The sequence below is a fragment of the Lampetra planeri genome, unplaced genomic scaffold (assembly GCF_965212315.1).
Source record: "Lampetra planeri unplaced genomic scaffold, kcLamPlan1.2.h2 scaffold_125, whole genome shotgun sequence".
In the NCBI taxonomy this organism is placed as follows: domain Eukaryota; kingdom Metazoa; phylum Chordata; class Hyperoartia; order Petromyzontiformes; family Petromyzontidae; genus Lampetra; species Lampetra planeri.
The window spans coordinates 6,203-22,564 of NW_027613965.1; the positions used below are offsets into that span (position 1 = coordinate 6,203).

Here is a 16,362-nt window from a genome sequence, read left to right on the forward strand (position 1 = left end):
GCGGGGGGGGGGTGGTGTTCGTAAGTGGGGGACCGCCCACCACCACGAGCGCGATGACGTCACCACACACGTGGGCGCCCGCCAACCCGAGCGCGATGACGTCACCACGCACGGGGGCGCCCGCCAACCCGAGCGCGATGACGTCACCACACGGGGGCGCCCACCAACCCGAGCGCGATGACGTCATCACGCACGGGGGCGCCCCAACCAGCCCCCCCCCCCGCCCACGTGACCAGCCCCCCCCCGCCCACGTGACCAGCTCCTCCCCATCTGCCCACGTTACCATTCCCTCCCCTACCCCGCCCAAGTGACCAGCCCCCCCCCCGCCTACGTGACCAGCCCCCCCCCCCGCCCACGTTACCAGCCCCCCCCCCGCCCACGTAACCAGCCCCTCCCCCCCCCGCGCGATGACGTCACCACGCACGGGGGCGCCTATCTACCTGAGCGCGATGACGTCAGCACGCACGGGGGCGCCCACCAAACCGAGCGCGATGACGTCACCACGCACGGCTGCGCCCACCAACCCGAGCGCGATGACGTCACCACGCACGGGGCGCCCACCAAACCGAGCGCGATGACGTCACCACGCACGGGGGCGCCCACCAAACCGAGCGCGATGACGTCAGCACGCACGGGGGCGCCCGCCAACCCGAGCACGATGACGTCAGCACGCACGGGGGCGCCCACGAACCCGAGCGCGATGACGTCACCACGCGCGTGGGCGCCCTAAACAACCCCTCCCCCTCCCCCAGCCCACGTGACCAGCCCCGCCCCTCCCCCAGCCCACGTGACCAGCCCCGCCCCTCCCTCAGCCCACGTGACCAGCCCCGCCCCTCCCCCTCTCCCAGCCCACGTGACCAGCCCCGCCCCTCCCCCAGCCCACGTGACCAGCCCCGCCCCTCCCCCTCCCACAGCCCACGTGACCAGCCCCGCCCCTCCCCCAGCCCACGTGACCAGCCCCGCTCCTCCCCCAGCCCACGTGACCAGCCCCGCCCCCCTCCCCCAGCCCACGTGACCAGCCCCGCCCCTCCCCCTCCCCCAGCCCACGTGACCAGCCCCGCCCCTCCCCCTCCCACAGCCCACGTGACCAGCCCCGCCCCTCCCCCAGCCCACGTGACCAGCCCCGCCCCTCCCCCAGCCCACGTGACCAGCCCCGCCCCCCTCCCCCAGCCCACGTGACCAGCCCCGCCCCTCCCCCAGCCCACGTGCCCAGCCCCGCCTCTCCCCCTCCCCCAGCCCACGTGACCAGCCCCGCCCCCTCCCCCAGCCCACGTGACCAGCCCCGCCCCTCCCCCTCCCCCAGCCCACGTGACCAGCCCCGCCCCTCCCCCAGCCCACGTGACCAGCCCCGCCCCTCTCCCTCCCCCAGCCCACGTGACCAGCCCCGCCCCTCCCCCAGCCCACGTGACCAGCCCCCCCCCCACCCACGTGACCAGCCCCTCCCCCCACCCACCCACGTGACCAGCCCCCCCCCACCCCCCCCCACGTGACCAGCCCCTCCCCCCCACGTGACCAGCCCCGCCCCTCGCCCAGCCCACGTGACCAGCCCCGCCCCTCCCCCAGCCCACGTGACCAGCCCCGCCCCTCCCCCACCCACGTGGCCAGCCCCCCCACGCTGCTGCGGGTTGGCTGCAATGAAGCCGTGAAGACACCGAACAGTTCCACTGCTACAATTAGCGCGCTGAGGCGCTGCAGTTGCACTATGTGTCCACACGGTGGCGCTGCAGCAACCATGTTAAATTTCGATTTAAAGCTTTCGTGACTGCAGCAGGGATTCATCTTCTTTCTTCTTTCGGTAAAGTCGTCGCGTAGAAGGGAAGTAATAAAATAATATAAATAAAACATAATAAACGTCGTGAGAATTATTTTATTATGTTTTATTTGTATTATTTTATTACTTCCCTTCTACGTGACTTTACCGAAAGAACCAAGAAGAAGCAACCATGTTGGTCAAGTTATTTCAGCGAATTTTCATTTTGCTTTTTGGTTCTTTCGGTAAAGTAACGTAGAAAGGAAATAAATTAAATAATAGAATAGGACGTTTCGATTGCAACACAAGCAATCGTCATCAGATAGAAAACAAACAGTAAATCTTCTTGGTTCTTTCGGTAAAGTCACGTAGAAGGGAAATAATAAAATAATAAAAATTAAACATAATAAAATGCAATTCTCACGACGTTTCCCTGTCCCCAGACGACCTGCTTGTCAGTTTTGATGTGGTTTCCTTATTCACCAAAGTTCCTGTACCTGACACCATCGCAATCATTGAAGACTTGGTTCATCAAAGCCTGAATGCTGGGGTACCCCCCCTGGTGAGACACTGCTTAACCAATACAAACTTCACCTGGAATGGAACTTTCTACAAGAAAACTGAGGGCACCCCAATGGGCTCCCCCCTATCTCCGGTTGTAGCCAACGTCTTCATGGAGAAATTTGAGACTGACGCCATCCAGACTGCCACTCTACGCCCGACCTTGTGGAAGAGGTACGTAGATGCCACTTTTGTCATCTGGCCACATGGCCGGCCTGCTCTAGACCAATTCCTCAACCACATAAATTCCATACACCCAGCCATCACACAGTGTACACACACACAGTGTACACACACACAATGTACACACACAATGTACACAGTGTACACACACACACAGTGTGTACACACAATGTACACACGCAGTGTACACACACACAGTTTACAGACAGTGTGTACAGTGTACACACACAGTGTACACACACACAATGTACACGTGTGTACACACTGTCCATGTGTGTGTACACACAATAATGTCCACATTGTTGAGCCGAGCTCACACACCCAAGGGGTCTCTGTTCAAGGGAGGGAGCAATGGAAAATTAATCTTCATCAACTTAAACTCTAATCCCGCTACGTGACGTCACCACTCAGCATGACCTCATCGGCGTGAAACGCCAGGGGGAGGTGTACCTTGCTAGTGACGTCATGTCACCAAAGATTTCACCCCAACCGGTCTCAAGGGAGCGTGACGTCACCTCTGCCTGGGTCACTTCCGTTATCTGTTCAAGCACTATCCTTATTTGGGCAAAGCCACACCCACTGACTGGCGGCTCATTAACATAATTTATTCGTGAAAGACGTCACGAGTTCGTTGTGACCGGTTCGGCACCCACGGCCCATCCCTCCACGATTGGGCCAGGCTCATTAACATAATTTATGTAAGTTACAGAGCCGCTCATTGTGGGAAGGGAGTGTCTTGTACCCCACAAGTGACGTCATGCCACCTGCTGCTGCCGCGTGACGTCACGAGGTAACGGAAAGTTGACGCTCCGCGCGGGAACTGAAATCTGAGGTGAGAAATTCTCATCGCGGTTGTGGTTGTTGTTGTTGTGGTGGTTGTTGTTATTGTGGTTGTTGTTGTTTACCGAGGTAGAGCCTCGCTCTCTCTCTCGTAGGGATGTCAATTGAGTAGCAGCGAGCATGGAAGCGATGTCCACGTTGGAACTTTACAACGCGGGGCCTTGCCTCCTGCCCTCGCCTGGTCGCGTTCGCTTCAATTCTCTCGCTTAGTTGAGCAATTTCGATTTAAAGCTTTCGTGACTGCAGTGATTCATCTTCTTGGTTCTTTCGGTGAAGTCACGTAGAATAGAAATAAAACAATAAAACTATACAATTTAATTATGTTTTATATCACGTAGAATGGAAATAATAAAATAATATTCCCTTTTATTTTTATTATTTCCATTCTAAGTGACTTTCCCGAAAGAACCAAGAAGATAGTTGAGCAACCTGTGGAAGAACGCGATCAGCCAGGCGAAGCGTTAGTTCTAGGTGAAGTCACCATGTAGGTAAGAAATGAATACAAATTCATAAAAGTAAAAATAGAAATAAAATAAAAATCACGACGTTTCGGAGGCAACAAGTTTATAATGTAGACTGTAGCCTGGTTATTAAGCTGGGTGAGTGTACTGGCAGTCTATAATGTAGACTGTAGCCTGGTTATTAAGCTGGGTGAGTGTACTGGCAGTCTATAATGTAGACTATAATTTGCTGCATCAAGTGAGGCGTGATTTATTATAATTTTATTATTTTATTTCTATTTTTACTTTTATTAATTTTAATTTCATTTTTTACCTACGTGGTGACTTTACCGAAAAAACCTAAGAGTACGTGAGTTGGTGTGTTGACCGACTCTCTGTGTTGCATTACATGAAGTGTCTCTCTCTCTCTGTGCAGTCACCAAACCTCCAAGTCTCTCATTGACACAAGGCCGTCATTATAACATGTTATAATAAGTATAATATTATGTTAAAATATATAATAATTATAATGTTATAATAAGTATAATATGTTATAATAATTATAATAATATATATGTATTATAATGTTGTAATAAGTATAATATGTCATAATTATAATGTTATAATGTGTTATAATAAGTATAATAATCAAATATGCCCCCCAATATGTTTCTGTAAAAATATTTGTAAATAAAAATTGCGATGCTCTGTTAATAAAGACAACAATTTGCTAAACCTTGGCCACGAAATCTGGACTTGTCTTTATATAACAATGCATAGATTCCTGTTTATAGGATTGCGTTGTACTTTATGAATCCCTAATCTCTGCCATTACATACTATGAAACAAGAAAGGTTAAAAAGAAAAAAACAGAGCAATGTATTACAATACACTATTAGACATTATTGTATCAAATAAAACAAAGTCCATCCCATGTGTTAGTGAACTTTTAAAAATATTTTAGGGAGGAAATGGCAGGAAAATAGTTTTCAAATTTAGATATTTTTCTGGGGGGGGGGACCCCAGACCCGTGGAAGATTTGGTCCCCCCCAATGTTGACTCCATGGCTACGGCCTTGCATTGACGTGCTAGTTTCTCTACCCCCCCCCCCCTCTCTATTTAAGGCCTCAACACAGAGGCGTTGTTTCTCTGTGTGCCTATGTGTGTCTCTCTCTGTGTCATCTCTCTCTGTGTGTCTATATGTGTGTCTCTCTCTGTGTGTCTCTCTGTCATCTCTCTCTGTGTGTCTATGTGTGTCTCTCTCTGTGTGTCTGTGTGTCTCTCTCTCTGCTTATGTGTCTGTCTATGTGTCTCCGTGTCTCTCTCTCAAATTGAGCAATCTTTGGAAGAACGTTATCAACCAGGTAGGGTGTTGACTGTTATGTTAGCTGACTCTAAGTTTAATAGGTTTTTTTTCTCTTTCATTTGTACCTGATGATGATTGCTTGTGTTGCAGTTGAAACGTCGTATGCTATTATATAATGTATTTATTTATTCTACGTGACTTTACCGAAAGAACCAAAGAGTATCTTGCTTAAGTTTTAATTTCCCTTCACCTGGCTTGCTACTTTGTAACTTGTTTTGTTTTAAATATTCACACAGTTTTTTTTTCATTTTTTACCAGGCCACGCCTGCTTGAGCTGCTATACCGCTCTTGTTTTCAGAAGCGACCTGCCCACAACCACAATAACAAGGTGAGGCACGTCAACAGCGTGGTGGTGTTCACTCTAGACACGTGGCGGTGTTCACTCTAGACACGTGGCGGTGTTCACTCTGGACACGTGGCGGTGTTCACTCTAGACACGTGACGGTGTTCACTCTAGACATGTGGTGGTGTTCACTCTAGACGCGTGGTGGTGTTCACTCTAGATACGTGGCGGTGTTCATTCTAGACGCGTGGCGGTGTTCACTCTAGACAAGTGACGGTGTTCACTCTAGACACGTGACGGTGTTCACTCTAGACACGTGGCGGTGTTCACTCTAGACAAGTGACGGTGTTCACTCTAGACGTGGCGGTGTTCGCTCTAGACGCGTGGCAGTGTTCACTCTAGACACATGGCGGTGTTCACTCTGAACGTGTGGCGGTGTTCACTCTGGACGTGTGGCCATGTTCGCTTTGGACTCGTGCTGATGTTCACTCTAGACGCGTGGCGGTGTTCACTCTAGACGCGTGGCGGTGTTCACTCTAGACATGTGGCGGTGTTCACTCTAGACGCGTGGCGGTGTTCACTCTAGACGCGTGGCGGTGTTCACTCTCTACATGTGGAGGGGAAACCCGGGGATCGGGAAGGAAATCCACGCGACAACGGGGAGAGAGAGAGACACGTAAATTACAAATATACAGCAGGCGTCAGGGTCGGGATCGAACCCACGACTTCCTGTATGCCAGAACAGGTCGTTAACATCTCACCACAGAGAGACACGCAGCCTCGGCTGTGTTGGTTGATCCTCAATGAATTACTTGGTGGAGTGAGGAAGCATTAATACTGAGCAGGTGAAGGTGGCCAGGCGTGGGTCTGGACACACCACCACCTGTGAACCATGCCAGTGTGTGACAGTGGGGGAGCCAGTGGGGGTGGGGTGGCACGTGCCCCCCCAACGATCCGATAGAAATCCCTAATTTCGATAGGATCATTGGGGTTTATTAGTAACTAGCTTCACTACCCGGCTTCGCCCGGGACTTGGATTCTTGTCTTGGATTAATTTAATATTCCCTCATAATTCAATGAAAAACCCTGAAAAAATTGATGCTTGCAAGAAAGAAGCCGAAACACTTCAATTTACCTAAATCGGATGTTTTCACTCAAGGAAATTCAACCTGAACCCACTGCTACGTCAGGTCGATTTTTGCCACTCGGGAAGGGAATGACGCGGCGTTCGCTTAGACATTTCAGACAGCATAAACTGTGAAAATTTCATGACGCCAGAGCTCAGCGTTGGAGAGTTTTTGCTGCTTCACACAAACAAACAGGTGTAAGTTCTGCTTTATATTTAAGATGGCAGTTGTACCCATTATTTACACAGATTTGTATTGAAACTCCGAGAAGCCAATGACTTAATCGGCCAGGAGCGAAGTGCCACCTAAAATCTCCCGGCACGCTGTGAACAGCTGTAGAAGTACGGTGCGCGAAGAGCCATGTGGTAGGGGGGTAAGCATTGCAGAGCGCTTAGCTCAGGTGTGATGCGGGTTGATGCCACATACGTCATGGTCATTCCCCCCCCCCCCCCCCCCCAAAATACAAAAGTCTATTTTTCTTTCCTGAAGGCATCAACACGTTCAGCGAGCGCGATGACGATCGCACGCGTCGAATGAAAAGCAAGGGACAAGTCCTTTCTTACTAACAACTCCTTTCTCACTAACAACTCCTTACTTAATAACAACTCCTGTAATTTTTCATTGCTGGAGGGGTTTCCCCCCCCTACCTGAAAATCCTGGCTCCACCTCTGAGTGTGTGACAGTGCAAAGTTTGTATTTGCAGTAAAGTATATTAACTCTATTGAGCACAGAGGTTATATCAAAACAGTAGTTTATTTTAGTTTTCCTCTGGAACTCTTTGCAAGAATGGAGTCAGGAAGTGATCACAGCACACACGTGCAGCAGCTGAAGTCGGAACTGCTCATCCCAGCAATCAAGGACATCTGTGCCTGGCATCACACCTCTAAGTTGTGATTGAACATTAATTTATGCATTTGTGCATAACACAAATAGTGTTATTTTCAACACCCTTTGCTATGTCAGCTGAATTTAGCTTTCATAAACATTTATTTAGAAGCCAGACAGCTGAAATTGTGTGCTCTGAGTTTTGGGTTAACGTTCATTTTGAAGATACAAGGGCTTCCAGGCACGTTTATAACCATTTGGCCTCTCATTGTGTGAAATAACAGCCCGTGTGATGAATTTGGGACACTTTTTTTTACTATATCATAAATATATGAATAAGTATAGACGTGTAAGTCACGTGTGACTGTGTATATATGCATTCCTCTGTGCCTCGATACTGATGTGTAGATGGTGTGGATATTCTTTGTTTCTGTCTGCAGCTGTCGCTGCCTCTGCAGAAGTGGTCTGATGGAGCAAAGCCACTCGGCGCGGCTCGGTGCAAAAAGGCAACAATGTGACCGGTGTGCATACAGCACGGATTGTCCTGCACATTTGACACGGCACCAGAGAACTCACACAGGAGAGAAACCCTTCAAGTGCAGTGTGTGTGGGAAGGCGTTTGCACAGTCATCTACTCTTGTAATACACCAGAGAACACACACGGGAGAGAAACCCTTCAAGTGCAGTGTGTGTGGGAAGGCATTTGCACTATCATCTACTATTGTAACACACCAGAGAATACACACTGGAGAAAAACCCTTCAAGTGCATTGTGTGTGGGAAGGCGTTTGCACAGTCATCTGCTCTTGTAACACACCAGAGAACACACACGGGAGAAAAACCCTTCAAGTGCATTGTGTGTGGGAAGGCGTTTGCACAGTCATCTGCTCTTGTAACACACCAGAGAGCACACATGGGAGAGAAACCCTTCAAGTGCAGTGTGTGTGGGAAAGCGTTTGCACATTCCTCGTCTCTTATAGCACACCAGAGAACACACACGGGAGAGAAACCCTTCAAGTGCATTCCGTGCGGGAAGGCGTTTGCTCAGTCAGCACATCTTCAAAGACACCAGAGAACACACAAGCATCAGAAGATCCACAAGGAGTGGAGTGTGAAATCAGCTTGTGAAAGTCAAAGTGCTGCAATGAGCCCATCCCTCATCAAACAAGAACCGGAAGAAAATCCCAGCTTGGACACTTTTAAAGGTATCGAGGTGAAATATGAAGAGGTGAAGGTGAAACGTGAAGAAGTGATGGTGAAGAGCAAAGAAGTGACGGTAAAATGTGAAGATAAAGATTCAACTCCGAAATGGGACCTTCGTATCGATGGAGGCAACGTGAAGCAGGAGGAGAATTCTGACTGTGAGGCAGAGCGAGGCGACTCCCAGCAGTTTGTGGAAGTGGAGGTGTGGGTGGACTTCCTCCGAGACAATACAAAGTCAAATGGAGACCCGGGAGATGCGTAAGCCTTTGACCAGTGGTTCTTTACCTGGGTTCGATCGAACCCCAGGGGTTCGGTGAGTCAGTCTCAGGGGTTCGGCGGAGGTTAAGACACACACCTGACTCATGATTGTGCACCAGTAAAACATGTACCTATGTTTTGAATTTGAAAAAATATTTTATTTTTCCAATTAAGAAGGGTTCTGTGAATGCGCATATGAAACTGGTGGGGTTCAGTACCTCCAACAAGGTTAAGAACCACTGCCTTAGACGATGCCGCTCCAATAGATGCACCTTTGTCACAGGCCTCTAATGACAAGAATGTGAAGTTGAACACTCAGTTCCTAGGTTCAACCTGCAGGGTAAGAGCGGCCAGTCTTTGTGGACCTGTGTGATGGGTAGACCTCTAACCAGGAGCGAATGCCAATAAGCTCCCAAGCATTCAATGTTATCAATTGCATTTATATTGTGCTTGCTTAATTGCCTCGGCAATTCGTAGTTTTGTATCGTTTCTCGTCTCAAACACTCGAAGAGCATCCCCAAGTAGCAGCTGCCCCTGTGTGGCACAAGGTGGTGGCCCTGCACCGGCCTGCATGTGGACAAGAGCCTGTCAGTAGGGGGCGATGGTTGATGTGGCATCTCAGTTGTGGAGTTTGTAGGTAATGTTTAGAATTTTTATCAATTTTTACCCAGACACCAGCATGCAATGGCCGACTCGTTTTGAATGGTGCATTAGTATGTTGTACATACACTGTTAAGCAGATGGTGCGTATTTTTTTAAATTAGCTTCTTGTTAATGCAATGTAACCTAATGCAGTATATTTCAGTGCAGTAATTCAATTTTGTTAATATGCCTGTCACTAATTTTGAATGAATACTTGTCTGATTGTGTGCGTACATGTGTAGTGGTGATACGCGCTGGGTGTATATGTCGTGTGCCAGCGCGTATGTACGGGTGTGTGTGTGGTGACGCGCGCTGACGGGGAGGAGCAGGCGTCAGTGCGCGGGTGGGGGTAGTGCTGCTGATTGGCTGTGTGCCGGTGACGCGCCCAGAGGGAGTGATCGGGTAGCAGCGCGGTGTGATTGGTCGGGGAGTGGAAACACGCGCTGAGCGGAACCGGATCGTAGGGATAGCGCGTGGGGATTGGGTAACTGAGGAGCGGTGCCGACGTTGAGGTCCGCATCCGCTCCGTCTCCCGGGAAGAAGGGGTATATAAGGTGATGCACAGAGGAGCAGGGGGGAAGTGGAACCATCTAAGAATGAAGACGAAGGTGCAGAGATAGAGCCCGGAGAGGAGAGTAATGGAGAGTAGAGGAGAGTAAGGTATAAGTGTGTAGCCAGCGAGAGAGAACGGTCTACACGAGCTGAGTAATGTATAGTGTGTAGCCAGCGAGAGAGAACGGTCTACACGAGCTGAGTAATGTATAGTGTGTAGCCAGCGAGAGAGAACGGTCTACACGAGCTGAGTAATGTATAGTGTGTAGCCAGCGAGAGAGAACGGTCTACACGAGCTGAGTAATGTATAGTGTGTAGCCAGCGAGAGAGAACGGTCTACACGAGCCGAGTATGCATACGGTGTAGCCAGAGAGAGAGGAAGGTCTACACGAGCCGAGTATGCATACGGTGTAGCCAGAGAGAGAGATGCAAAGTCTACACGAGGCGAGTGGAGAGTGTAGCAGAGGCGCAGAGTCTACACGAGGCGAGAGAGGAGTGTAGCCGAGGCGCGGAGTCTACACGAGGCACAGAGAGCCGGCAGCACAGAATCCAGAGTCAAGAGAAGCGCATTGTGAAGAAGAGAGGCCACGCGTTGTATTGTTACAAGTCAAGATTTAATAAAAGAAGTGTGTTCCCGTCAAGGAGTTTCCTGCCGTCATTTTCCAATACTTCATCTGGCGTCAGAAGTGAAACGGGCTTCCAAGTATGGAGACGAGGAAGACCCGTAGGACCCACGGGATTGACCGCGAGGAAGACCTGGACGACTCGGGGCCGCTGGTGGCGGGGGGTGAGGAAGAGGACTTGCCCACGCTGCAGGGTCCGTCGACGGCGCCGGCCGAGCGACCGGGGACAGACGCCGGGCTTCGTGAGGCGCACTCCCGACTGGCGGAGCTGCTGCTCGCCGCCGCGTCCATCTTGGCGGAGATCAGCTCGTCGGGAGGAGCGGGGACGGTGGGGGACATTTTACAAGGTCGCCCCGCAGATTCCCGCCAAAACGAATGGGGGATTCCCGCCATTGCGCCTGGGCCTACTTTTGGCGGGAACGGCGAGCGCCACGTGGTGGTGGGTTCCCAAGCGCGCGCATCGACGTCATCAGCGCGCGAGGGGGTCCGCCATCTTACGTCTGCTGCTGGAGCCGCCATCTTAGACACCGACGGACAGGCGGAGAGGAACCACGAGGCGGATGACTTCATTTTTCAGCAGCGCCTGCCCACGTTGTCAGCCTTCAAGGCGGAAGGCGGAGACTGGGGCCAATTTCAGCGAAGGTTTTTGGCGCATCAAGAGATGTCAGCGTGGTCCGATGCTACGGCGCTGCGGGCATTGCCCGCCATGCTGGACGACGATGCGCTCGCGGCCTTCAGGGCTGCACGGAAGTCGGACCGCTCCACGCTGAAGGATGCGCTGGGTTTGTTGGCCAGGGTCTACGGGCCTCCCTCTACGTGCCGCCATCAGTTCTACGCAAGACGGAAAGCGGCCACGGAGACCGCGCTGGCCTATCGCACGGCGTTGCTGGCTCTTGCTGATGCTGCGTTCCCTCGGATGGACGAGGAGGGCCAAGACGCGATGGTTTTGGAGCAGCTGCTCAAGTTGGCGCAGGACCTGGGGGTCCCTATCAACACAGCTGACGAGATTGATATTTCTTCTTTGAGAGTCGCCACGAGTATTCAAGCGCACGAGGCCCTACAACGGAAGCAAGGCGTTGGTTGCAACGCTGCTGTCGTCGCAGCCCCGGGTTTGGTGGTCGCCGAACCCCAAGTCGTCAGCCCACGAGAGGAGGCGTTCGCCACGGGACGACCAGGGGACTGGAGGCCGGGGGCCCGGTCGCCTCTGCGATCGGGCCGAAAGTCGGAGCAACCAAGATCTACTCCGACCCTCGTCACGTGCTATAACTGCGGCCTCCGGGGCCACGTGGCGTCCGGGTGCCGTGCTCCGCGGCAGCGCGCCATGGGAGCTCGGCTGGACGACGACCGAGAGCCCAAGTCATCTCTACAATCCCCGGCAAGTCGCGGCACCTCACACGCTCGGCCTGTTTATTCGGCACACATGGGACGCCGCGTTGCGGCGGAGGAGGGCCGGTTGAGGTTCGGGGATTCGGTTCGGCGAGGGGGGTTCGGCCGGGACCAGGGAGACATTGAATGGGCGGAATTGGGGCATAGAATTGTGGCTGCTTCGGCGGGTTCGTCCGTTGTTACGGGATCTATTGATGGGGTTGAGATTAGGGTGTTAGTGGACACGGGGGCATCGGCAACTATTATATCGGACCTCATTTATAATATTCTTCCGGTCCAATGTCGTCCGCTGCTTCCAGTGGATGTGCCATTTTACGCCGCTAATGGGGGATCGTTGGGCATTATCGGTCAGGTTAGGGCGTCCATTTGCATTGGAGATATCAAATTGTCGGGACCCGTTTTCGTTTCGTCTTCTTTGGCAGTTCCGTGTCTTTTGGGCACTGACTTTTTGGCTAAAATGCCCATTAAAATTCTTATCGATCAACGATGCATTGAACTGCCATCGGGTCGCCGGATTTCATTTTTGACGGGCCCTACTGACATTCGGACGGCGTGCGCTACGATACAAGCGGTGGCGACGCAGACAGTGCAAGTGCCCCCGGGTTCACAGATGTTGATTCCCCTCCGGTTGCGGAAACCATGGGTGAGGGAGGCTTCGGGACAGAGTATGCTTTTGGGTCCTTCTAACAAGGCTGTCGGGGGTCTTGATTTATCGGTGGCTCACACTTTGGTGCGGGCTGACAGGGATCCGTTTGTGATGGTTTTGAACACGGGGTCGCGACCAGCTGTCATTCCGCAGGGCACCGTGCTGGCTCACGCGGCGCAGGTCCCTGGGGATGATGGGTTGGTTGCGCAGGTGGGCTCGAGCCCCGCGCGGAACGTTGAGCCAAGGGAAGACCTTGAGTGGGTCCATTCGTTATGTGCCGCCTCGGACGATTTGTCGGCGGCGCAGTTGGGTGCGCTGCGCGAGTTGCTCATTGAATTCTCTGATGTATTCAGTAAACATAAGTATGACATTGGGTGCACGGATTTGTTGCACCATCACATTGAAACGGGCGATGCGGCGCCGGTCAGGCTAAATCCCTTCCGACTGAGTCCCGTGGAGAAGGAACATGTTCAGTCGGCTGTTAACGATATGCTAGAAGCCGATATTATTTCGCCCTCCTCTAGTCCGTGGGGAGCGCCTATTGTGCTGGTTAAGAAGCAGGACGGGTCCCTGCGATTCTGCGTTGATTTCCGTCGCCTGAATCAGATCTCTGTGGCTGACGCGTATCCGCTCCCCAGGATGGATGAGTCCCTCGATGCATTGTCTGGTGCGCGATATTTTTCGACTCTTGATTTGTTATCGGGGTTTTGGCAGTTGCCGCTCGACGAAGAGTCGAAACCTAAGACAGCATTTCGGACTCCAGGGGGGCTGTTCCAGTTTAACCGGTTACCCATGGGACTTCACTCCTCTCCAGCGACGTTTCAGCGACTTATGGAGCTGGTTTTGTCGGGCTTGCAGTGGGATACATGCTTGATTTATATGGACGATGTCATTGTTTTCAGTAAAACGTTTGAGGAACACCTCCGGCGATTGAGAGGGGTGTTCTTGCGAATGCGATCGGCTAAGTTGAAATTTAAACCGGCCAAATGTCACCTCCTTCGTAGGTCCGTTAGATACTTGGGTCACATTGTCGATTCTTCGGGGATCTCCACCGATCCCGCGAAGACGGATTGTGTCGGTTCGTGGCCGACACCTACGTCCGTTTCCGACGTGCGTAGTTTCATCGGGTTTGCTTCTTATTATCGGCGGTTCGTTGAGCACTTCGCCACTATTGCAAAACCCTTGCACGCTCTAACGGCGAAGGGAGTGAAGTTCAAATGGGGACCGGAGGAGGAGGCCGCGTTTCGCTCCCTCCGGGACGCCTTGGTGGGTGCCCCACCCTTGTGTTATCCCGATTTTGCCAGTCCCTTTTTGCTGGACACGGATGCTAGCAACACGGGCATTGGGGGGGTGCTATCCCAAGTCGTTGGGGGTGTCAAAAGAGTTGTCGCCTACGGTAGTAGGGTGTTGTCTCCGGCGGAGCAGCGCTACTGTGTCACCCGTCGCGAGCTGCTTGCCATTGTTTTTTTTGTGCAGCAGTTTAGGCCATATCTTTATGGTCGTCACTTTACAGTCCGAACGGACCACGCGGCGCTACAGTATTCATTGAGGGTCGCCCAGCCCTCGGGCCAGTTGTCGCGTTGGTTGGAAGTCCTCCAGGACTATCAGTTTACGACTACGTACCGTAAGGGGTTGCGACACACGAATGCCGATTGCTTGTCGCGGTTGTTGCCTTGTGATGAATGCGCGTGTTTGTCGGGATCGGCGCGCTGTAAACCGACGCTTGCGGGGGAGATGGGGGCACTGGCTGCGACAGCGGGCGCACCGATCGGGGATGATTCCACTGCCTCTCAGGGTCGGGACTCGCTGCTCTCGCTGTCGCTCAGCGAATGGGGCCGCCTCCAGATGGCGGACAGCTCGCTGCTAGCATTGCGCCGCAAGGTTGGGGGTCCCGAGGGGGACCAGGAGCGTACCGGCTCCTATGTACTTGAGCAGGGCGTGTTATTGAAATGGGACAGTTTGTCCCGGCGGAACGCACTCGTGGTGCCTTCCGCTGTGAGGGGGAGGGTTGTCTTGGCGGCACACGAACGCCTCTTGCACTTGGGAGTTAACAAGACGCTTGCCCTGCTTCAGCGTGACTATTACTGGCCGGGAATGGGAAGTGATGTGGTGCATATTCTGAAGGGGTGCGTTGAGTGCGCCAGGCGTAAACCACCGGCCGTGGCAGCTAATCCACCGCTGCAATCTATTCAGGTCTCGCGTACCAACGAGCTCGTTGCACTCGATATTTTGGGGCCCTTCCCAGTCACGCCGAGAGGGAATAAATATTTGTTAGTGGGGGTCGAATACTTTACCCGATGGCCTATGGCGTGGCCTCTCGCTAACCAGTCGGCAGCGGCTGTGACGGATGCCTTCGTCCAGGGCTATGTCCTGGACAAGGGGGCTCCCGAACGCCTGCTGACCGACCAAGGTAAAAAATTTTCGAGTAAATTGTTGCAAGAGGTGTGCGATCTGTTGGGTACCAAGAAGGTGCGTACCTCCCCGTACCACCCGCAGACTGACGGGATGGTGGAGAGACTCCACAAAACCTTGACTTCCATGCTGTGCCAGCAGGTGTGCGAGGCACATGTAGATTGGGACCTGCAGGTCCCGGGAGTCCTTGCTGCGTATAGAATGGCCCCCCATGCAGCTACGGGGTTTTCCCCATTCTATTTGATGTACGGTCGGGAAGCTGATCCGCCAATAGAAACGCAACTTGGCCTGTCCGCTCCACGAACTAATTCTAATTTGGCAGAACATATTAAGTTTAATATTCACAAGCTGACAGAGGCGAGGGAGGCCGCGCGGCTTAATTCGCGGGCTCGCCAAATTGCTAATGAACGGTTGCGGGTACGGAAGGTGTCCATGCACGAATGGAAACCAGGTGACAGGGCCTGGCTGCATTGCCCTCAGGCACCCTTGGCTACGTCGCCTAAATTGTTGAGACCGTGGAGGGGACCCGTGGAGGTCGTGCGCGTTGCACGGCCCCAGTGCGTTCAGATAAAGTGGGGAAAGCGCCGTTGGTACGTTCACCCCTCCCGACTGAAACCGTTCTCGCCTCCATATGGCCTCCCCTTGTGTCGTGATGGCCGGGCGTGTGACGTGACCGGCGACCCAGAGGGGGAAATGTCTCTGCCTGATCCACACGTATTTTCGCCTGATCTGCTCCCAGGTGTCTCGGAACTGACAGCTGCCGATCACCGGCGGCCGGATCTCCGCGGCGGGGCCGGCCCTTTCAGGCCCGTTCCGCGCCGTCTGGAGCAGCCGGAACCGCCGGACGGTCGTCAGTGTCCCGCCCCATACGATGGACCAGCCAGACGGACTCGCGCCAGGTCGTGCTACTTTGCATGACCTGCCTCGTGAGGAGTCGGGGCAGTTGGAGCGCCTCGTCACTGCGTGTAGTCGCAGGGACGTGGGGCGCGTTCGTTTCGAATTTGCTCGTATCGTGTTATTGTTGACTTTTCGGGTTCATTGTCAATCTGTACATAGTTATTCTTGTTGTTGTTGTGTTATGTTACGGGGCACACTCGGGGGGTTACGGGGTTTTTTTTTGTTGGTTGTCGTTTTATCGTCGCGGTTGGTTGTTGTTAGCAGCCGGGCCGGCTGCGAGCTATGTGGGAGGGGGTGATGTAGTGGTGATACGCGCTGGGTGTATATGTCGTGTGCCAGCGCGTATGTACGGGTGTGTGTGTGGTGACG

At 52.9% G+C, this 16,362-nt stretch overlaps 1 long non-coding RNA gene across 1 annotated transcript; it reads left to right on the forward strand.

Annotated features, from left to right (window-relative positions):
- The first annotated feature begins 1,645 nt into the window (after positions 1 to 1,645).
- On the forward strand, positions 1,646 to 9,700 carry LOC144738970 (uncharacterized). Its single transcript, XR_013589331.1, has 3 exons — positions 1,646 to 3,326; positions 5,399 to 5,468; positions 7,816 to 9,700. It is a non-coding gene; the product is annotated as an uncharacterized LOC144738970 (long non-coding RNA).
- The last annotated feature ends 6,662 nt before the right edge of the window (positions 9,701 to 16,362 follow it).